General features: G+C 42.4%; 1 protein-coding gene across 3 annotated transcripts in view; it reads right to left on the reverse strand.

The window, feature by feature from the left end:
- PLEKHM3 (pleckstrin homology domain containing M3) overlaps nucleotides 1-20154 on the reverse strand; it is a 112303-nt gene extending 92149 nt beyond the window's left edge. For 2 of the 3 annotated variants that reach the window (XM_054829064.1, XM_054829063.1), the window contains exons 1-4: nucleotides 20036-20154; nucleotides 5771-5897; nucleotides 4690-4943; nucleotides 176-255 (exon numbers count right to left, since the gene is read on the reverse strand). The gene's annotated coding sequence lies outside the window, so the exon portion shown is untranslated. Of the gene's footprint in view, nucleotides 1-175; nucleotides 256-4689; nucleotides 4944-5770; nucleotides 5898-13256; nucleotides 13363-15259; nucleotides 15363-20035 lie in introns of those variants that run through there. The other variant, XM_054829066.1, reaches the window with a different exon arrangement.
- Between the last annotated feature and the right edge of the window lie 2793 nt (nucleotides 20155-22947).

The following is a 22947-nucleotide window of genomic DNA, read 5'->3' on the forward strand; positions in this document are numbered from 1 at the left end:
CAAAAATAACAGAAAAACCTTCAGGTTTTCCTATAGAAACGCAGGGAGTAAAATTGCGCCTTTCCATGCGTAAAGCAGCTGAGATTCTCAGGGAGGTACTACTTGACTTCAGGAGAGATGGAAAATGCAAAACACTAAACGGATTTTTAAAAATCCCAAGTGAGACCACACTTACTGAGGTGCGAAGGCTGCAGAGACCAGCAAGGTGTGTGAATTCATATCGCCACAGGGCAGCAAAAAGATGTCTGGCACAACCTGTTACCAAAAGAAAACAAAAAGTTACAAGACAATTAGAAATCACTTATTTCATTGGTATGTAGCATGGCGCCCCACCTAAAAATGCATGTTTTGCAAAAATAATGTCACAGCAAGAAATACCCATGTGCTGATTAGGGGTGTACCTGAATTTTGGTGGCCGGTGTATGCAGACCAATTCTGAGTAGCACTGTGTACACATCTAAAATCACGGGCACTGTGCTGTTTCACTGACTGTGCGTCCCAGGGGAGCCAGCCGCGCTGCACTGAGCAGCAGAGACAAGGTTAGTGCTGAAATGTAACTGCACAAAAACATGGTGCTGAACTGAGTCCATAAAGAGGATTCACAATCCACAGCAAAAGGCAGGTGTTAGGTTAGCTTCCATCAGTAGTTTTCTTCTCTTCCTCACACCCCAACAATTTAGTATATACTGAAAATATGACTGGTACAATTAACAAAGTTGTGTTCGTAGGGGTTATCTCATGTTAGCGAGAGCGAGAATGAATGAGAGCCTTTGGCATAAAAAAACCCCCAGTTTATCTGACTGAAAATGAATTAATCTTGGCCTTTACAAATAATATATTGCTAGAGCACCACATATTTCAAGTCCTGCTCCTAAAGATGAATGGCTTCTTCACTGGCTAACAGTCAAAGATGGATCTTTTTATTCTAATTCAACTGTATGCACTGTGATCCCTCACAGGACGAGGCAGTATCATCACCTGCCGTGTTATTTATCACCATTCAGCCTTTTCTCAAATGGTACTGAGACATTTATCTTTTGGGGTCCTCACTGGGAAAGAAGCTCTCTAGGTCTCCCAGGTCTGATGATGCTTCAGAACTTTGCCTCTGCCGACTATGAACTATGAGCTCCCCTTCCAGGCCCAGCATATTCCCATGGGACATACAGGGCACACTGGTCCGTCACCTGTGGGGACACAAACGTCAGGGGAGGCGAGCAGGTAGGCAGTTCAAAGAGAACTATAAAACCCCATCCCTCCCTTGGTTCTGATATCACTGCTGTGTTGAAGAGAAATTGCCCGTGTTTAACATTACACTCAGTTTTGTGGGAAGTGGCCCACATATCATTTTCCGCCTATGGTGGAAAAGGGATTTCAGGCTGCAGAAGGGCATAGATGTCATTTCTTTTTAGGGGAGGACAGCAGAGAGGCCTTGTTCAAGAACAATCACCCTTCTGCTGAAAAACAGACTCCCAGAGACACTTAGCAGCCATAAATCTGGAAGGACAGTAACCATGTGCCACGAACCCAAAACAATCCCAGTTGTCTTGGCAGCCAAGTCCCAGGCATTCAGTGCAGTCAGGCACTATTCCTGCCCCCCCCCTTTCCTACAGCCCAAGCATGTCCCATGGGACCTCTTGGGACCCCATTTGCTAAATGCATCCAGGCATTGCCCTGGTATGCATTGTGCAATCCTCAGCACTTTGCAGTGCAGGAGATGGGAAAGGCACCTCCCGCCAGGGCTCTGTGCCCTGACAGACACTTCCCTGGGGCCAACCAGCACCAACGGCCCCCACATCCTCGCAGCATTGCCTTGTGCGCTGTGGGGGTCTGTAGGAAACACTGTGTTCCCCCAAGAAAGAAGGGGAACACATAATGAAAGAGGCCGATACTGGTCTCTTAATGTTGTCCTCAGCCCCCTAAAGAACACTTTTCTCAGCTCTAGATATTCCTAACTGTTCTTATCTGCTGGAAACCCTTTGCAAAGGTACTGGCAGGGGTAACACTTTCCATTTCCTAGGCAAAATGCAGTTAACATGCACCTTTCTTACACTGGCTGCTAGGGAACAGTTTGGGTTCAAGTTTTAAATTTTCCATTCTGTTTGAGAAGCACATTATAAACAATTGTCACCATTTTATTGACAGGAGGAGATTCCATCCCCTGTCTAAATCACATGTTTATATCTGTGATCCATCACATAACCCTCTATCACAGCTTACAACTGAATCTGAGAACAGGTGATTCTACATTTTCTTCCTCTAGTCTAGTAGAGATTTCTCTTCTTGCAGTCTGTGTGCCAGTGGAAAAGAATAAATGACCAACCTTATCCCTCAAAGCTGCAGGATAACACGCTCTAATTCTGAAGAAATATGAACCTTGAAAAATTTTTGTTGTTATTACTATATATATATTTAAGAATGCAAGTTCTAGATTTTGCAATTTTCGTTGTTTAAGCATATCACTGTCCTCCAACATGAAATCATGAGCTCTTTCAGGCAGGCTATACTGGTTAGAGATGGTGGTGACTATCCAACAGAACTTTCCACACAGCTTGGCAGCCAGCTTTGTCCTCCTTGCTCATCAACATATGGCCCAAAACAGAACAGAGTGCATAGAGCCACTTGGTGGTTAACTGTATGAGTAAACAAATGGTGCCCTAGATGTCAACACAATGAAGACGTAAAAGAAGCCATCTTCCTTCTACTTGGAATGTCTTAAATGCCAGCATTTTAGCTTTTAGATTATGGCTCTGGAAGTCTAGAGACTTAACACCAAAAGAAGGAGAAAACAGTCCTATCGGTTAACACTAGAAACTTAACTTGGCTGCTTTCCTTGTGGGAGAGCTTGCAGGACTGAGTGCTCCTCTTTAGATCTGAACATCTCCCATGAGTACTACAGAATCATCTTCCAAAGACCAGATCGTTGTACCATGTATTCCTGAGTTTGGCTCCTGTTGATAAGAATCCAAACGTCTTTTTCTTAAACTGCGAAACTCTCAAGAACCCTTTGGACACATCCTTCACTGGCATAATGTGGAAGGAGCAATGCCCATTTATTGTGGCCATTGACAGACTTGCCAGTTCACACCAGCTGAGTGTTAGACCCACTGTCTTTCCCCACTGCCTCTGAAGAAGGGGCCTTTTTTCACACATTTTAATTACTGACTCCCAACATAGAAGCTATTACCTCGCAGAAAGGCCGTTAACTGGCACGTTCAGCACAAGATGAAACCTTTCCGATAATTGTTCCTTGAGTTCACGTTTGTGAAAATAAATATCATCAGATGATTAAATTAAACACCGCAGCCAGCCCAGCTATACATTATTTTCACTTATCATGCAGAAGGGGAGATCAAAGAGAAAGGCTCAGGTAGAGTTATTCCAACTCCTCCAAGTTTGGTTGATAGCTACCTATTGAACACACTAATTAGCTTCCTGCTTGGGGTGTGTAGCACAAAATTAAGCCTCCCAAAATTGCGTGGTATAGCCATTTTCATGCTCTGTAATCAACTGGATGCAGAGGGGTGATTGTCACCTCGTTTCCTCTGTACAGTAAAGCAGCAACACAGCCTGATTCTGATTTCGGAGACTTCTGGGCCTCCGTCTCCTTTGGTGTCTTGTGTGGGTGCGAGAGGAGACCTGCGCCTGGGGAACATGCAGAAAAGCTGGAGCAGGCACTCCTCTTCCTTTGTCCTGTGGGGTTTCTGCCTCCCAGCTCTTCCCTTTCCTTTTGGTGAGCAGACATGCCTGTCTCCACACTTGTGCCGTGAGGGGCAACATGGCTCTTGCAAGCCCCCTGGCTCAGGCGCTGCTTAAATAGGGAGATTGTTTCTGAGATGGAGCTTCGCCCAGCACTTCCCTGCTTTGCTTTCTTGGGCCGCGGAGGGCAAGAGAGGCAAGCGAAGCAGTGGGCAGCGTGGCCCTTGTTCCCACTGCAAGCTCGCTGCCCTCCCCGTGAGCACACACACCCACGCAACCAGAAAGCTCTGCTATTCTTCTGCTAATGGGATTGGCACCGCTTAAAGCAGTCTGCGAGGGTATTGTCTGCAACCACAGCAAGAGAAACATTATTCAAAGGCCATTCAGGCCCCAAAAGAAGCGGCAGAGCAGAGTAATTATCGGAGACTCTCCATTAACGAGGGCATCTTTGCTCTTTGTCTGTGTTGGTTTAATAAGGGCCACTAATGGGGCTGGGGGAGGGGCACGCTAATGCTTCTAAACAAACCTCCTTCCCTTCCCCACCCCAGCACTGTGAGGAGAGCTGCCTTTATGGGCACTGACAGCCGAGCTGGGAGTTACCACATTGCAGAGTGACCTTCGGGAAAACTTAGTGTGAACCCAGCCGCTTTCAGCCCCATCCCCACCGAGCCGCTGGGAGCATCGCTTGGGTAGCTGTTCTCTTTTTAGCCTTTCCATATTTCCCAGTGCTTGCCAGGCCCTTTTATACACCCCCCGCCCGACCTCTCTCATGTCATCTTGTGACCCTTCATGGCTGGACACGACAGCACTGAGTGGCAGTAATGAGGGATGGCAGTGCAGATTAAGTTCTCGCAGCAAAACCTGGGGTTGCTGTCCATTATCCAGCAGCTGTGACTGGGAGATGCTACTGGGAAGGCAGAACCGGAGCAGCCTCCCCTCCCCACATCACTGGAGAAGGCAGGCTGGGATCTAGCACAGGCCAATGCCTCCTACCTTCTGGCTGTGGGCACTTTTCTGGTGATGGAGAGATGAACTGAGGCAAAAGCCAGCATGAACTTCCATCCCAAGATCCTTCAGAGCCACTTTCAGGATCATGCAGCTAAAATTCTTCAGAGGGCTCCTAGTCTGTCCCCATCTTCAAACACCAGTTGTAAGGGGCCAGCTTCTGAGCAGTTTGCAACATTACAAGGTCAGATGCCTGCTGGTCACTTAACAGTAAAATGTGGACAAGAGTTCGCAGGATATCTCTGCAAAAGACAGCATTCAGTGAACGCTAATGATACACACATATATGAATAATGAGTGATATAGCCTTTTTCAACTACAGTGTGCAAGATGTTGTGGATACAAGATTGAGAACTACTAGACTCATTTTTAGCCAATGAGGAAACTAAAGAACAACAATAAAAGGAAATTGCCCCCCCAAGTTTGTGTGGGTCTTTTACTGAAGCCAAGCCCTGGACATTGTGTTATTCTACCTCACCTCCAACTGACGCACCCCTAATGGAGGGCTGTACCATACAACCGGCCCATGGATTGCAGAGACAAAGCAGTGCCTGCATGCTTGCGCACCTGTACAGGTGCATGTCAGCACTCTCAAGAACTACACACTGGTGAGCCACCCAGCATCAGTGCTGCCTCTTTTGTTACAAGAGATGGTTTTACTCAGCTGAGGTGTGGAATGACTAACTTCTCTGTACCGGCACCCATGCAGCCTTCTTCACTTTTAGGCAAATGTCCTGGTGCTAAAGGTTTATTACAAACAGAGGAAGAAAGACACATAGAAACTCCTCACTGCTTAAATCACAAGACTCTGGTTTGAAGAAATAGACTCTGTACAGGATTTCACCCTTGTTTCCTGAGGGCTTCATACTTCTGAACTTTTCAAGATTTTGGCCTTTTCCTTTCAACATTTCACCAGTAACTGTATGTCTTATAACAAAAGAAACTTTTCATAAGTGCTCCTCTGACTCATCTCTGCAGGATCAAAACATCTCAGAACAACCTTGCAAGTCAAGGAGACAGCAATCACCCTTTACACACAGAGCGCTAAGGGGAAATTAAATAACAATACCTGAGGTCATTCTTGCCATTGCAGAGCCAGGAAGTGGATGTAGTTCTTTCTCCAGAGTGTTATTGCAGTGTTGTGAGATCAGTTGTATTCCTCCTCTCTCTTTTGAAATATCTGGAGGATCACACTCCTGAAACAGAAAATCAGTCCTATTTTCAGCATTTCATTCTTCATGTTCATGTCAGTTTCTGTTCTTATTCTCTTTTTCTTTTTAGAAGAATAATCATTAAACGCATACAGAGGAACTGCCTTTGCCAATGGATTTTGCCATCTGAATGAGAGAGTTAATACACTGATACATAGAGCAATGGGTTACTAGGAACACAGGACCTGGCCTCTGATTAGTATGAGTTTTGCTTTATAAGTGTCTTTAAATGTCATCCTTCTTTGCCAGTAGCAGATAATACAATCAGCTTTGTTGCAAATGAAGACAATATTTGAATAAAAACAAAATAGCAACTCAGAAGGGAGAACTGAGATCTCATTGATACCCAAAGCAAGAGGAAATGAATGGAGAGGTTTAAAAAAAAAAAAAAAAAGGTTGTTTATGGCTTAGAAGATATGGGTACCACAGAAAAAGCAATTGCAGCATGGGAAAGGAGGGATGGCCAAGGCAGACAAAGAGATTTGCCATGAGAAAGAGAAGTTTTGAGACCCTGCATGAAGGAAAACTCAGGGAGCAGCTTATACGTGGCAGGCTGAAATGAGATGGTCCTTCAGTAGAAGGGAGGACAGCTTGCAGCAGCAACAGAGATAGGATGGAGGATTAAAGGCTGATGGGTCTATTTCTTGGAACTTCAGCCAGAAAAGTACGGTTGAAGGTAAGGCATCTAGTATGAAAGAGATGGGAATACAGCAAGTAAGGTCTTGGAACAAAAGCTTCAGTCTAAGCACCATCAACTCATCAGCAAGTCTTTGTCCAATTTATTCTCCTTCAGGTACAGTTCCTGCAGGGAGCAGGGAGTGACTACATTGGACCTAGTCAAGCCAGTTCTATTTAGATTTGCTCTTTAATACCTACAGTTTAATACAGGAATATCTCCTTGCCAGTTTTCCCTTCTTATTTTGTATGAATTCTGCTAGCATTTGAAGCTAAAAGACAATGAATGTAAGTGGATTCCTTCCAGGTTGCTCTACTTCACTGTACTGCTGTTATGCTGTCACACTTTAATTAAGCTATCCAACCGAGATCTGATCTGAATCTCACTAAAACAATCAACAGGTCTGCATTGGCTGTGCAGTTTTGGATTGTGCCCTGAATTGTGTTTGAACTCTTTAATATAGATTTGAGCCTTTTTTTTTTTTTCAATTGCACCTGTGCCTTGAAACCCAGGGAAAAATGAACAGGAGTAAGGAGAAGTAAAAAATGCCTTTTCAGAAAATAACTTGTATATGTTTGCAAACTACTGCAAGCAGAAGACATACTGAAATATGGGACAGGAAGCAGCTATTAATCTCTGCAAGCACATCCCGGTTTCGTTCAATGTAACTTCCCTGCTTTGTCTTCGTATCCTTTCAGCTTTTCTTCCTCTACAAAACAGGTCTTGTTTTGCCAGCTTAGCAAAAACTTTTCCCTCTAATGCCCCCAACTGGCACTTGCTGCACCTGCCCTCTGGTCTTCATTCCTGCTGGCCATTCTCCTGGCCCACAAGAGCCATACAGGGGAGAAGTACTCACTCACTCAGCAGCCAGGTAGACCAAGCCCCCACAAAAACGGGGGGACAGCAGCAATTGTGTGACATTTTTGCCTGTCTGCACAACACCATTTGGAAAGGTTTAAAGACAGGAAGGACAGATTAGGGTGGTCACTTTCTGCCTTTACTTCTCAGACATGCCATGGGCTTCCTGTGTGAGTTTAGGCAAGCTGCTTCTATCTCCATATCTCCATCTCCCTGTTCAGAAAGGGGAATGCTGCTGTGAGGATACATTTAAGAACACTTCAACTCTACACTGATAGGGTCCAAGAAATGGAGCTGCTCATGAACTCATCTCCCGACCACTCTGATGTGGCTTCTGTATTCAAACAATCCAAGGACAGGGATCACCAGCACTGTGTTCAGCCTCCCTATGTTATGGAGTTATAAGCAGCCTTAAGGGATGCAGCTGAATGTTCAGTGCTGTCATTTCCTGACATATATTTGCTCTGCTCTCCCTGCCTATGAACATTCCCTGCCTGCCTTTGCTCCAAGTCCATCTTTCTCCTTGTCTTGGTCCCACTCTCATTTCTTGGCCTTCTGTGGCCTGTTTTGCTGCAGTCCATGGTTTCACCAGCTTCCCAGTAACAGGGAGAATGTTTCTGGCTGCAATATCCTACTGAAATCCCCCTACTGTGACTTGCATTTGAGTGATTATTCTGTGTTGTATCTAATATCCATCTGTCTGTATGGTCCTTTCTATCCGATATATTGTAATTTCCCAACCATGGCTATTCTGGTGAAGAGCAGGCTAAAGGCTCCCAGTTATGTTGATGCTGGCCTGACAGCACCCAAAACCCCCTCAGAAGGACACTGCTCCCTCCTTGCTGATGTGGAAGCAAAGAGAAAAGTGACAACACTGAACGCTTTCACCCCTGAACTGGAAAGGGTCAAAGAAGCCTCGCACTTCCATCCAGTGGTATTGCACTTGTTTATCTAGCATTAAACACTTCACATTTAGAATAAACTAAGTTAGAAGAAGAATAGTTCAGCTGTATGTGCAGGAGATAGCTATTAAAAGTCTGTATTTATGCAAGCCACCAGCACCCCTTGCCGGAGCATGCGCCTGTGCATCGCTGCCCTCTCCCGGGCAGATCTGCCTCTGCGCCAACAATGAACCCTGGTTGCAAAACTCAGCAGAGCAGTTAATTTTGCTTTGCCTCTGGCATTGAAGGAATATGACTGTCCACTTGTTGTTGCCCTGACACTTTCAGTAACCTCACTGAGCATCACAGTGACAGCTGAGCTACTTCAAAAGGAATAAGGATTTGTTGAAATATAATTAAACAGGATACAGGTAGTGCTCACTAGGATTAGAAGTCCACAGGTCAAGAACTCTGAGTGATTAAATGGCTGTAATGTAAATTAAATTTGCTCCAATTATGTGAAATTATCTTAACTAAGATATTTAAGCTAGCCCATTTCAACTGTGGCTGCATTTCAGCCTCCAAAGACCCCAGCTTCTGGTGGCTAATCTGCACTCAACTGCCTTGTTACAGTGACAGAGCCCCAGTGCAGAAAAATGGGCAGGTGGCAAAGAGTCAGCCAAAATGTTTCAGGATGATACCTGGTGCTTTCAAGTCTCCTCCTGGGTGCTTTGGAATACTGGGAATTATTCCCCTGGGAATACTTCTTTGTGCATATATATACACATATACAGTGCATTTGCATACATCTGTTGGCATGTGCATGCACTCTCTTCTCTGATCATCCAGCTCCTGCAACACAGCAATACTGTCATGCTGCTTACACCCTTTTTACACTTCCTTCCCGTAGTAGGGCTCTTCCAGGGTACAAATTCTGCCAGCTTCCTTTCCCAATCTCCTGTTCTGGCTAATGTTCTCTGTGGACACTTGGTGAGCTGTTCCTCACCTCTGGCCAGTGAGAAACAGCCTTCTTTACAGCCTAGTGCTTGCTGTTCATCTTGTGGAGGTGCTTCTGGGATGCCTTAGGTCCACCAGCCTGGCACAGCCTTCATTGGCTCAGAGAAGACCTTAGCAAATCCAAGATGTATTTGCCTTTCACTGCCTCAAACCCACTTGAACAGACATTTGCTGAATGGTATCTCATGGGAATGCGCATGAGATGCCTGCTGTCACCTCCCTCCTTCCCTGAGACAGTGGGCACTCACAGCTCAGCTCCATGGTCTCTCTCCAGCTCCACAACTGCTGCTGGCTGAGCCAGCGCTGGGGAGAGGGCACAACTCAGAGGTTTAACAAGCATATGCCTTAGCTTTGTCCACCCAGAAGCCTCTCCCAACTGAAGTCTTGCCAAGGTGGGCGAGAAGGTATTGACAGGTCTGCATTTGTTCCTCAAGGAACTGGCTGAGCACAGAAATGCAGCACATCAGGACTTCAAGAGAAGATGTATGTGGTGCTTTCCTGCCTACATACAAGACTGGTGCCTGACTGAAGTTGCTATGGCAGGTATAGTCTGAAAGCTGCACTACCAGGAGTGCTGCCTGCGTTACAGTCCCCCAGGTATTAAGAGATATGAGAGGGCTTATTTGCTCGGAGGAAGTTGTGAAGAGAAATCCAGCCACGACAGAGAGGTGCTCAGATATAGAAGAAATTGCAGCTACAGCATTTCATTATCTGAGTGTCTCTGAAAGCCATGTGTAATTTCCTAAGCAGATAAATTCAGCCCTTCTAGTTTTGCCAGTGATGGAAAAAGGTGCATTACAGTCATCAATGCCACTTTACTTCCCATCTGTGTTTCCTCAAGAACTGTCCAAGATCTCCTGTTTCACTCTGACTGCTCAAGCCATGAGCTCCCTCTAGTTATCAAAAAGGACTAATGCAGTTGGTACCTTTGCCATCCTAAAGGAACAGAGAACAAATGTTGTAAGGAAGTATCGGTAAGATAAGGGAATTCCGCCCCTTTTCTTTATTTTTGACACAAAAAAGAAATCCTTGAAGTTAGTTGTGTGCACATAGCTAAGCACTAGCACCTTAAGGATTATGGAGCAAACATGCCCAGAGGACAGAAAAAGGCAGGATCTTATTTCACATCCCTATCCATGAAACTTAGGTACAAATTGCAGAAGTCCACCCTGGTCATCAGCTCTTGCAGGAGAACAGTGTAAGCTGGCAAGATAATGATTCTGGCCGTAAAGATTTCTCTGTGGAGGAAGACCACTGTGCTCATTGCAAAAAAGAGCATTGTCACCAAGGAGATAAAAAGAGAACAGAAAGAATGAACTTCGATAATACAGGGGTAAAATAATCACTTAGAATAACTCAGGCCACAAGATTCAGGCTGGGTTTTTAAAGACTCTCTTTCTCTAGTAATTACTTCCATTTTATAGCATTTGGGAGCAAAACAGAGGATTCTTTCGGCTGCACAAGAGTTCCTCCTCCCCAAGAGGAGGCACACCTAAATGGTGTGCCTTGAGTGAATTATGTGAGTGGGGAAGGGGTCCCCCTGCAAGGGTTTACATCTAGAGTGTGTTGGCAAGTCTCCTTTCCCAGACTGAGGGAAAGAAGAAATGTAGCTGACATCTTTTTTGGTGGCATTTGGGAGCAGTTTTAGAGGTGGAAAGTGACAAGCAGAAACATGCACTAAAGCCTATATGTGTCTGCTTGACTGACATGGTATTTGTGCTGCCAGGGGCCCAAGACAGCCTCTCTCTGTGGCAGAGTAATTCTCTCAAAACACAGAAGGAACAAAGAGTGTCAAACAGAATGAGGCAAAATTCCTGACAAGAGAGGCAAGGTCAAATGGATCTGCAGCTACACATAGTTGCTGGACAAAAAAATATGTAGAAGCAACACCAACCTTTATACTAGTGTTCAGCAGTAAAGAGTTCCTTCTCCCTTGTTGAGGAGAAAGCCATAACTCTGTAGTCCAGGCAGGCATTGCAGATTTCAGTTGTGACACTTAGCAATGACTCCTCTGCACTAGTGTCTGCTGTCCTGTCTTTGATATCAAAGCCTTGTTCTTGACATATATCATATGACCATCAGTGAAAGAGGATTCCTTCATGCTACCAATACTCCAGAAATACCAAGCACCTATTAAACTCAGTACAAAGTTTCAGTCTTGAAGAGGCTGTTAGTGCAAGAATAGTCTGTCTCTACTAAACCCAAACTGGTCTAGTCTTGCTGGGAGGGCCACAGACTTCATTCCATGCTGCAAGTTGCAGAATAAGTAGCACTGAAAATACTGGAACCTTTGCTTCCCCCTTCATATAGTCTGAGGTGCTTTATCTTCATGCATGCATTGTCAGAGAGTCCCAATGACCCACATACAAGGTAAATCTGTTGTGCATGTCCTTAGGAAAAGGACAGAATGGTGCTGAGCAGGGAGAGTGGAAGAGGAGCAAGTGCCCTGCTGCATCTCCTCCCTACTGCCAGGGCAGGGGGAAAAGACACAAGTAGTAAAGTGCAGGAAAACCAGCTGACGCAGAGAACCTGGTCAGGCCAGGCCTAGATAAGCACAGGTCTAGCAGTGCAGATGCTCCAGAAGTAGCGGTGCCTAATAATGTTGGTATTGCTTAGTGCTCATCTACACTTAGAACTTTGGCACTGCCTCTCCTTCATTCATTGCTACTTTTTCTGATATCTTACATGCACCACCTCATCTCTTCTCTATGATTGCATGGGCCACCCCATTGCGATCCCCCCTTCTCGATGTTTGCAGAACAAAGCAATGCCTAGGTACCAGCTGATACAAGCTGAAAATGTCTTTTAGATGTGGGCTGGAGAAAGCAACAGAGTCACTAATGATTCACAAACTATTCAGACACTTTCCGAGGGTCTGACTTTACATTCACTGAAGTGAAAGTAAGACTGTCATTGACCGCAGCCATTACTGATTTTGTTAACATTTCTTAAATTTAAATATTTAATTAGAACAAAACCCTCTAATTCTTCTATAATGAATGTCAGATAGAAAACAGCTTGGATTCTATATTCTCTACTCAAAGTTAAAAAATCAAATTACTATGTGACTAATTTATAATGTAGATTTCAATGACTGACTGCTCAGCACAAAAGCAGCAATACAAGGTAACAGCCAAGCTAAATGTTTAAAGTTCTTTCAACACACAGGCAAGCTACCTAACACTTCAGGAAACAGGTATTTTTAAATGACTTTGTAAAACAGCTGTACATACTATAAACATTTTCCACAGTTCTTGTCTCATCGAGCTGTCACATGAAAACAAGCTATTTGCTTTTTATAGGATGACTGAAAATGGCTTTGTGCCAACAGTTGTTTATAGCAAGTTATTATCAACAAATAATTGAGTCTGATAAAAAATTAGACATAATTACGTGTGTGTGTGCATGCGCTGTGTGAGGCTATTCATACACACACAAATTTCAGGCTTTTTGCAGCCTCTAGAAGTGTAACTACTTCCTAAATTTGCTATGTTGATGCATACAGAGCAACCTGCTGCACAAAGAAATGGTGACATTTAGAACAGCTACTAATGTTGTCTGAGCAGAGAGTACTTGTCCAACACCCACCTCCTTTCATAACCTGTTGGCTTAAGTGGCCATTGCTCCCCTCCCAAAGCCAAGAACTAGAGAGAGGGCAGTCTGGGAAAAACCATGTTCCTTCCAAACACCCTGAAGGGGGACTAGGAAAGTACCTTCTCACTCCAAATGCTACAGAAATAGCTGGATGATTTAGAGGAGTTCAACCAGCTGCCATCACTGAGCTCCCACCCTCTGCCTTCTCTTGCAGTGCTGCTCACTAATTCTGCTAGAAGTCTTTTGATCTAATATGGGGACAACCAGAAGAAAAAGAGGCCTCACATCCATCTTCTATTTCCTTCCTTGTTCTCTCACCTTCTGGATATACGGATGATGGTTGCGTCCCCTGCCAACACTCAATAGCTCTGTAGCTATTGTTTTCCAAACACCAGCACCTTCAGCCTGTCTCTTTTGCTTGACCCTGTAGATGATAAAAAATTTTCAGCAGGGCATAGACTGTCCAAGAAAAGAGTGCAGTCTGAAAGACCCTATAATTATTAAGTCAGTTATCACTGCCACTCAAAACAAATAAAAACGTATTAAAAGCCAGAAGAAATGGTTTTGGATGCCTCACTCTGTTCTAATTCTCTAATCCTGTCTGACATTATCACTTACACAGGGACAAGCAATGTCATAAATGCAGATTAGAACTTCAAGATGTGAATTAGCAATGAGAACCCACCATCCAAAAAATAAAAAAAAATTGCCTGCTTTCCTCATACAATATATTAAAACATCAAGTCAAATAAAGATAGAAAATTTAAAAAAATATTAAACCTCCCAAAAGAATGGTACTTTTCATCCTAGTAGTTTAAGTCAATATTAACACTCCTTTCTGGCACAAATGAATCTGACCACTGGCCCATTTAGTCAAACTGTGAAAGTTGCCAGTACTGGATTATTTCAGGATGAAGTGCAAGGGATGTTATGCTCCCCAGACCCCCAAAGAAATGTCCTGTTATTCTTTATCCCCATCAGTTCATGTTTAGCTTGTACTCTCTATGCCGCAGGCTTAGATCACTTCAACATAAAAACAGTAATAGAACTATGGATGGTCTAAATTAGCATTCTCAATGTTTGATCTCAGTGCTACTTTGTGGACATGTTCTTTGCAGATTAACAATGTATTTGGAAAGAATGACATTTTTCTCCACTAAGTCATTGTGGGTTTTTGTTTGTTTTTCATTGGAAGTCTCTTTTTCAAAAGGAACAGAGGAACTGTCAATTTATCTTCTTTGTAGTACACACACTGTTGTGTGTGCCTTTATCATCCTGAGAACAAATGCAGCAACAAAAACGTCCTCACATTTCCTATTAGCATGCTTTAAAGCAATTCAGGAAGTTGTCTTTAGAAGAGAAACTTTCAAGAAGGATGTATCATTTAATGCCTGAGAACAAAAACTAGTATTACTTCTGGGCACCAACCTAAAACTAGATTCTGTCATCACAGGGGTAAACAAATTGCTAGATCATTACCAGTTTGACTTAGATTTGCAGCAATAACCTGGCCTATATCTAGACATGCTAAGCATCCATTCAGAACTTAAGAAATAGAATATTTTTCTGTTAAAGGACAACTATTGTAGAAAGAAAATGATTGAATTTACTTATTACACCAGAAGCTAAATTCACAAGAGATGAAAACAGGTCAGATCAGTTTGGTGCTTTTGTTGCTTTAAGCACGTATATTACAAATGCGTAACATTTGTGAATAATTAGGTCCCAATTTCTTGCAGAATCTTATGTCAATGTATACATTCCAGACGCTTAAAGTTCATCACCTCATTTTTCTTTCAAGGTACTAGGTAAGAGACTTCAGCATCTCTCTGGGTACATTTAAATAGATATCTCCCAGGATAATTTTTTCTTTCTCCTCAGACAGCAGCATGTTAGAAGTGTGTTAATTGCTCAAACACAAAATTGGGTCAAATAAAATGGAAAATCCTAAAGCCTACATCAAGGTATCTTGCACAATACAGCACACTCCTTGCAATTTATACTCTGCAATAAATGACTTTTGCATTAATGGGAGGATAAAGATGTGGAATAATCAGAAGCTACAGTTACTCTGTCGATCTTACTAATGCACTCTATACACATACAGATTATTTTGTATAACCTCTTGGCAACACAGATTGACTGAATGGAGTCATTTACACTGGAGGGGGCCTCCACAGGTCAAGTGGCCCAACCTCAGCTAAGGTCACGGACAGATTCCTATCTAAGCACGGGAGAATTCCAGCCCTGTATTCCTCATGCATAAGACTTCTCCACAAGTTGTTTACACACATATGCAGTCCAGGAAAATCTCCACTTACCTCTTTCAAGCTATCTTCCTTTTCATAGGATCACTTTTTACAGGATCATTATGCTTCTGGAATATCACTAAGGTACTAGACACGACATTGCTATAGCATAAACCTGTTGCAAGTGTAAATAGATCTCAATTTCTTCAAGAGAAATTACCCTGGCAATGTTCAGAACAACACTATGGTTCTGATTACCATGTTCAATAGTATCAACCTCCCAAATACCCAGAAGCATAAATTTTACAAAGATTACAGCATTTACTACAGCTGTAATCAATCATACTTTAAATATCATGGCATTTACATCACACAATTTATCACCTGAACTGAAAGAGGGACAAGAGTTTTATTCAGTTTTACTCCTAGTTCTATCCGATGGATATACAAGCATGAAAGTACCTTGGAATCTTAAAAAGATTCTGGGTATTTTGTCTGAAAGGTGTATTCTACAGAAGAAAACACAGGTGAAAATGGTTGAGGACACAGACACATTTCCTTATCATAACAACAATTACCACTGGGGAAAAAAGTACATACGCCCAGGTTCACAGCAGCAGTCTATGCTGCAACAGGCATAAGAAAGTAGCAATAGTCGAGCAAATAGCATTTCCCCCTCTGTCTCCCTTCTAATGCAAAACAGGGGGAACTACAAATTTAAGTACAGATTTATTTTTCCAGTTTCAATTTTTGACTGCATCGGTGCTTTTAAAGTGCTTTCTCAAGCAGCCCATTTAAACTGGGATGTGGTAAAATTACACTATAACTCAGTATGTGGCTTAACTAGAGATTCTTTTCCTTGCTCAGGGTGAAGAGGAACAAACTTGTGTGGGTGCTGCTGAGAGGGTTTTGGAGATTTGTGATAAGAGTGTGCTCAGGTCCACAATGCCAGCTTGGTTCATGCTCCAGTGTTAAAGAACATGTCCTGTGGGCTTTTCAAAAGCAGGAGTTACTTTTGGTGCACATTTTCTTTGTGATACAGACTTTGTTAGGTCTTTCTTCGGTATTTTCCACTGCTTCTCTTCTAGAAATTTCTGACACAGCTCATTATCACCAAGACAACAGGCAAAATATTTGGTTGGGAAATTTCACTTCCCATGTAGCCAAAGGTTAGTCATTCATTCTAAAAAAGCAAGAAGGAATCTGAGTAAGTACTGGTCAAGTAGCCAATAACGCTAGTTCACTTCTTACTCTGTGGGTAAAGATGATAAACGCCTGCTGACCTGCGCAAAAGAAGTCCTGCTTCAGGTATCAGCCCTTGGTGAATACTATGATTCAACAGTGACAGCATCAAAAAATTGTTCTCCGATTTCACAAAATGTCAGTACTCACCATCATAAGCCACTGTTGCCTTCTCAGCAGCCTTAAATAATTCCATCTCTGGAAAACTAGTTTTTATCTAGACAGCCAACTGTACTAACCTAACCTTCCTGTAAATCATCTAAGTAATAGCAAACAAATCTTTTCTAAGTTAATAAACCAGGCTACAATACTTCACATCCCAGAGACAGCATCACCACTGGAACGTATGGACAAAACTTCCCTGAAGAAATTGTTATGGCAACTGAAACTCTGAAAAAAAAACCAACCCCAAATGGTAGTATTAACAATCTGTAATATTATCACCACTGCCTGATCCTGGACCCTAGAAAACACTCCAAATAAACTTAACATATCTTTTGTCATCAGACAATGCTATAGAGAAAAAACCAATCAGTTTTTTACCCCTCAAATATCTCAATATAGTTACCCATGGACAAAATTAAAATATGCCAGCTGATTCCTGTGTTTCTGGGTTTAAACAAAACATTTATTGTGGACTCTTTTCTTGGTATCATCCTGCTGGTATGACATTAAATAATGAACACAAAGTATTTTAGGCATCGCCTAACAAAGCGGGAAGCATTGCTGCTTCCTACTCACAGCATACAATGGCTAATGTCTGAAAGATCTTACCTTACTAATGATAATTATGCTGGCTAACTTTATGGTATCTTTTGTTACCACCTGTCCACAGTGAACTTTTCCATTTTGCAGTTATTAGCTAATGTCACTAGCGATCTCTCAGATCATTTTGCAAAGAAGTTCACAAGTCTGAAATAAAAGGAATGGAGACACTTTTTCCACAGATTGAACTAGGTGAAGAAAAACGTTTCACTATGAAAACACTGCCTGCTTCTTTTACTTTTTCTTAAGATACTAAATCCTCTTTGCCTGATCCAAGTTCGCAAATTTATGGAGTACTTCAGTGCAAAAGATATTTTGGTAGCCAGGGAACATGGATAATCATGGATACTTCCAGAGCAGCTGGTGGCTATGCAAGCATGGCTGTCCCCAAGAGCTGCGAAGTGGGGAATTCCTTTCTCTTTCATAGAACTTCAATAAAAAAGAGAATTGTTATATCTATTCCTTCTATGGCCTTGACATAGCCAGGAAAGCTTATGGAAAAGATTATACAATAAGTAAACAGTAAGACAAAAAACAAATGAGTGGTATCATTGGAAGAAATTACTTGATGAAGTTATGACGGTGCAATCCTTTCTGAAGCTCATCTAATTTATTATCAAAGAAGTCTTCTTTATCTACTACAAATAGCTTTGTGCCCTCCATACAGACAACTAACAATTCACCATGTTCCTTTTAACAGAGAATCTTCCTTTCATAGCAAGACGTGGAGGGACAGGAAGAAATTAAAAGGTTAGTTTAGCTAATGCTAGGAAGCTATCCATCAAATTTGTGTTCCAAACAGTGCCCCTGTTAGAAACCATTAAGTGCGTCATGCACCTACTACCCTGGCTAGATAACTCTTGGTGGCCAGTGCCAGATGTTTTTGGTAGGTGGTGTAAGAAGCCACATACAAAACTTACCTTCTAAGGAAGATCACTTCTCATTCAGGAAAATAATCTCTGAAAAGTGCAGGAATATAAATCTCACTCCCAAACTCTGCTTATTACTTTTCCCAAGATTAACAATACTTTCACCAAAGATGCCACTCACCCCAAACAATGCCCCCTTCTAAAGCGCAACTAGATATAATGCCTTGAAGATGCTGCATCCTTAACATCTGTAAGAACACTACTGAAGTAGACAAAAGTAGAATCTTCTGCTGTGGCATCCTTTCCTCAGAACGATTCTCCCATGCTCAGACCTGTAGAACTATGGCTGGTGTTCTTCTCCAGCAGAAATGTAACAGATTAGACCTGTTCCTGAGTTGACTCTGCAGCTGAGATTTACTGTAGTGAAAAGGTAAATAAGCAGAACTTGAAAGACCTAAACAAAGTACTTCCAAAAATGTAACTCCTCATTAAAACAAGGTGCAGTCCTTTCTACACACAGAATAACTTCTTCAGAATTAAGATTTTATCCATTTTATGTCCTACTTAAAAAAAATAAAAGGCAATAACAGCTTGCAGTGATCAAAGAGAAATCAGTAAGTATTTTCCACTGTGTCTTGAGCCCAGATATAAATTTCAAGTACTTGATTCAATGTAAAGAAAATTAATTTATTGCCAAATAAAATAGTGAGAAACAAATACAAGTTAAACCGGCATCTTCCCCTCATGCTTCCCTCTTTCCCCAGGCTCAACTTCACACCTTCACCCTCAACTCCTCTAACCCCCACCTGCTCAAAGCAGCACAGGGCAAAGAGGAATGGGGGGTTGCAGTCAGTCTGAAACAGCTCCTCTATTACTCCATCCTCCTCACATTTCCCCCTGCTCCACCATGGCTCCAGTCTCCACCAGCTGCAGTCCTTCAGCATAAGCCTGCTCTTGCATGGGCTCTCCACAGCCTGCAGTCCTTCAGCACAAGACTGCTCCTGCATGGCTCCTCTCCATGGACTGCAGTTCCTTCAGGAAATCTCCACCTGCTCTGGCATGGGGTCCTCTGTGGGCTGCAGGGAAATACCTGCTCCAGCACCTGAAGCAATTCCTCCCTCTTCTTCTCTGACCTTGGTGTTCAGAGGACTGTTTCTCTCACTTTCTTCCTCACTTCTCTCTGCGGTGCAGCATTTTGCCCTTTCTTAAATATGCTTTCACAGAGGTGACACCAGCTTCACTGATAAGCTCAGTTGTGTCCTGCAGCAGGTCCACAAACACAACCTAAAACCTAGAGATTAAGAACTTTGTGACCCTCTCCTGTGCTCCCCTTCAAGTTCTGCCCAAAGAGTCATTTGTAGGGTGCAAAATCGGCCAGACCTGCAGACTGATCTGGATTCAAAACAATATAAGGGGGAGGACAGTTATTTGTACTGATAATTTGCTATTACACACAGTGCAAGACACTGCTCTCATCAGCACAGCTCTGCAGTTGTGCTGGCCCATGTGGAGACGCAGGTGCAGGAGAAGAACCTGTGGCAGGTGCTTCCTGCGAGAACTTCTGGAGCGAAGGGGACAGTGGAGCTCACCACATTATTTCCCCCTCCTCAAGCAAAGCATAACAGCATTTTACATTTCAGTCATGCAAGGAATCAATCTCCAGCACGATAAAGTAAAGAGGAAATTTCCCCAAACATGGGAAATTGAGGATGATAGAGTAGTTTTTTTTAAAAAAGGGAAATTTTTGTTTCTGTGCTGCTCTGGATGGGATAAAAAGGCAATGGGAGAAAGGCAGAAAAGTGGTAGATGAGAATGTGTTAAAACAACTCTCCCACTCCCAAAAAATGCTGAGTATGAGTACAATGGTAGGAGACAAAAAAAGGGGAGGCCAGGGAGAGTTAATTTTATGGCTTGTATTATGTTCAAAGTTAGACATGCACTAGAACCTGACATGAAAAACCCGTGCACCCACCAAATTATTGAAGACTTTGATTTAAAACAGGTAAAGCTCTCTTTCCACAGATATCTGTTCTCAGTAGAAGTAAGAAGGTCAAGAAGGTTCCCACTTTCTCCATCTCCCATGTACAAAACACTCCAGATGTGATAACAGCTTTGTCAACATCCAAGAACATGGAGTTGTTACACCAGTTTGCGCTCAGAGGATAACTACTGCACTGAAGATAAAAGCAAATATACGCAATTACCATTCTAGCTTTTATTAGATGTGAGCTCAGAGCATAAATAGCACCAAAATGAACAATAAAAAAGTTGTATATTAAAAAAATTTACCATTTAAAGTGAACCACTTCAGCCAGAAGAAACTGCAATCTTGAGCTGTAACTCTGAGAGCTTTCTATCTCCTGCAAGCAGCTTTTCACAAACTTCACTTCCTCTTCTCCATTCTGATCTCTTGCTGGTTATCTGGAGTACACTCTGAGGTAAGTGATCCTGAGAAAACATTCAACACATAGTGAACTACGAACTAAAAGTAGAAGCCAAGGAAGAAACACCTGCACACTTCAGAAAACTGTAGTGTCATCTGTAACAAACATAGATAATTAATTTACAGTTCTCCCATTTAATTTTAGCTTTAAGAGAAACATCTGCAAGAAAAAGTTAAATTTGTCTAAAAGAACAGTGACTTGACAAAGCACAACTGAATTTTTAGCACAGTCCTTTAGGAATTAAACATTGTACACTTAGATCTAGGATAGAAGATATTTTTTAGGCCAAATTTGTGGCTAATTAGCAAAACCACTGTTAAACTAAGTCGGGGGCAGGGGTGGGGGGGTGTGTGTGTGTGTAGAAATTGAGATTTGTTTTCCTCCCACTGCTGACCAGTGTTTCTCTCAAGATGTTTAAGAAAAGATACCATGTGAGGAGGGTACTACGTGAAGAGCGAGAATGCCTTCTTTTACCACTATATTCTTCAGTTGCTTATTCCTTCTACCAGCTCCCATTCCTAACTCAGCTTAAATTACAGTATGCTTGAGGGTCGCTGTTCTAGGTGCTCCCAACTCACTCGGACTACGTACACTGACCATGAAGTTTTCATACAGGGAGATCTCCATCTTCCCTTAAGCTGCAAAGCAGAATTCCACGAGCCATCCTTGAGAAGCTAAATATGAGCAGCTCTGCATCAGATAGAAAGACAAATGCAGTTCTTCTGGGGAGCTGGAAGAAACTGAAGGTTGTTCTTCTGCTCAACTAGTACTGCAGAACACATGGGCACAGTCTCAGAATTTCTCCCTAGCTTAGAGCTTAGATTAAAATCAAATTCACAGCTGAAGGCTCTGTCAGTTCTTGAGACTTGACCATTTAAGACACTTGGTTTCACTAAACCAATGTAAATTCCAAGCACAAAGAAAGTTTGTCACATCAAGTCTAGATGTGACACAGATGCTTATAGACAAACTAGGGTTTGCAGATATTGTTACTGACATGCTGTCAAGTGACCAGGTCAGATTATGCAAATGAAAAGGAAGGGCCCTCATGTGATGGGAGAAGTGGTAAGTAAGGATTCTGGTGGCATTCCTGTTTCCTCACCCCAGGCCTTCCCCTGTGCAAGTTTGGTTCTAAAAATGCTGCGGTTTTTTGTGAAAGACCCTGAACGCAGTGATTTGCAGCACAGATGGAAGATCACCTACAGAAGAAAAGTGCCAACCCTTTGAGGCTCTGAACATGGCAGTTTTGAAGGACAGTTTGGAATGCTTCCTGTTCTGGATAAAAAGAGAAAAAAATGGAAAAGGCTTTGGTTGTTTTAGGTTATGACAGGGTTAGAAGTATACATTAGTATTTCCTCATAAGAAATTTCTGCAGAAATACAACATTATCCACTTTAAGTTAAAGCTTACTCTGTAAAAAGCATGTATCTGAAAGGACTTCAGACAAAAGCTCTCCACTGTTTCTTTATAAAAGAAGCTTTCATTTACTTTAAGAAAATGTACACAGGCAATACAAAGATCGGGAGGCACCACTGGCCTACAGTTTCAGTATAACATGCAAAGATAGCAATGCATGGATAAGTATTCTTTAACATTTTGGTACACACTCAAAAACATTGAGATCTGTCCAAACACTAGACATCTTGTCAAGCGGATCAGAGAGCACGGTAATTCTAATACTTCAGAAAAGGAAGATTTACTTTTGTTGTCTATTGAAAAAAATCTCTTCCTCCCCCCAAAGAATGTGGGCTTTATAGAAGTCATGTCATCAACCTTTAATGTCCTCCATTCTGTTCCTGTAGGTCCTCCCATAAGATCTTACACACTTTCTTCATGATCTCCATGTCCCTTGCAGGCTTGTACAACTTCTTGAGTGGGCAAGCAAAAAGAACAGCTATGTCAGAACACAAAGACAAATCATCGCTGTTCTCAAGGTGCATCCAGGACTAGCACAGAGAATGTTAGCCTGGAATACAGATGCTGGGACTGAACTCCTCCCTCTCCCACTGATCTGCCAACACACACATCTCTGTTTCTGGCTCTCCTGCTACTAATTGATTTCCATACCTAATTACATTTTAAATAGTATCTAGAGAAAAAGACTGTTCTACAAAGAGCAGAAGCAAGTCTCTGATCTTTCCTGGAGCCACTGAACTATTGATATTTAACCAACGGTTAGAGCTAAAATTTTAACAGTATTTTAGTAGTAGCTTATGCTGTATTGACACTATCCCACTGTAGAAATCCAAGTACATTAGAAAAATGACCAAATGGCAGATCCAATAGTAAGTTTTTGCTCTTTAGTTCCTTCATACTGAGGACCCGAAATTAACTCTTATGAAATCACTACACTACAAAGAGATTTTCATCCTCCTATGAGCCTTATCAATCTCTATTAGAAAAAAAGATCAGGAACAGTAAGAAATTTAATTTGCTTAGA

Source organism: Grus americana, chromosome 6 (assembly GCF_028858705.1).
Source record: "Grus americana isolate bGruAme1 chromosome 6, bGruAme1.mat, whole genome shotgun sequence".
Taxonomy (NCBI): domain Eukaryota; kingdom Metazoa; phylum Chordata; class Aves; order Gruiformes; family Gruidae; genus Grus; species Grus americana.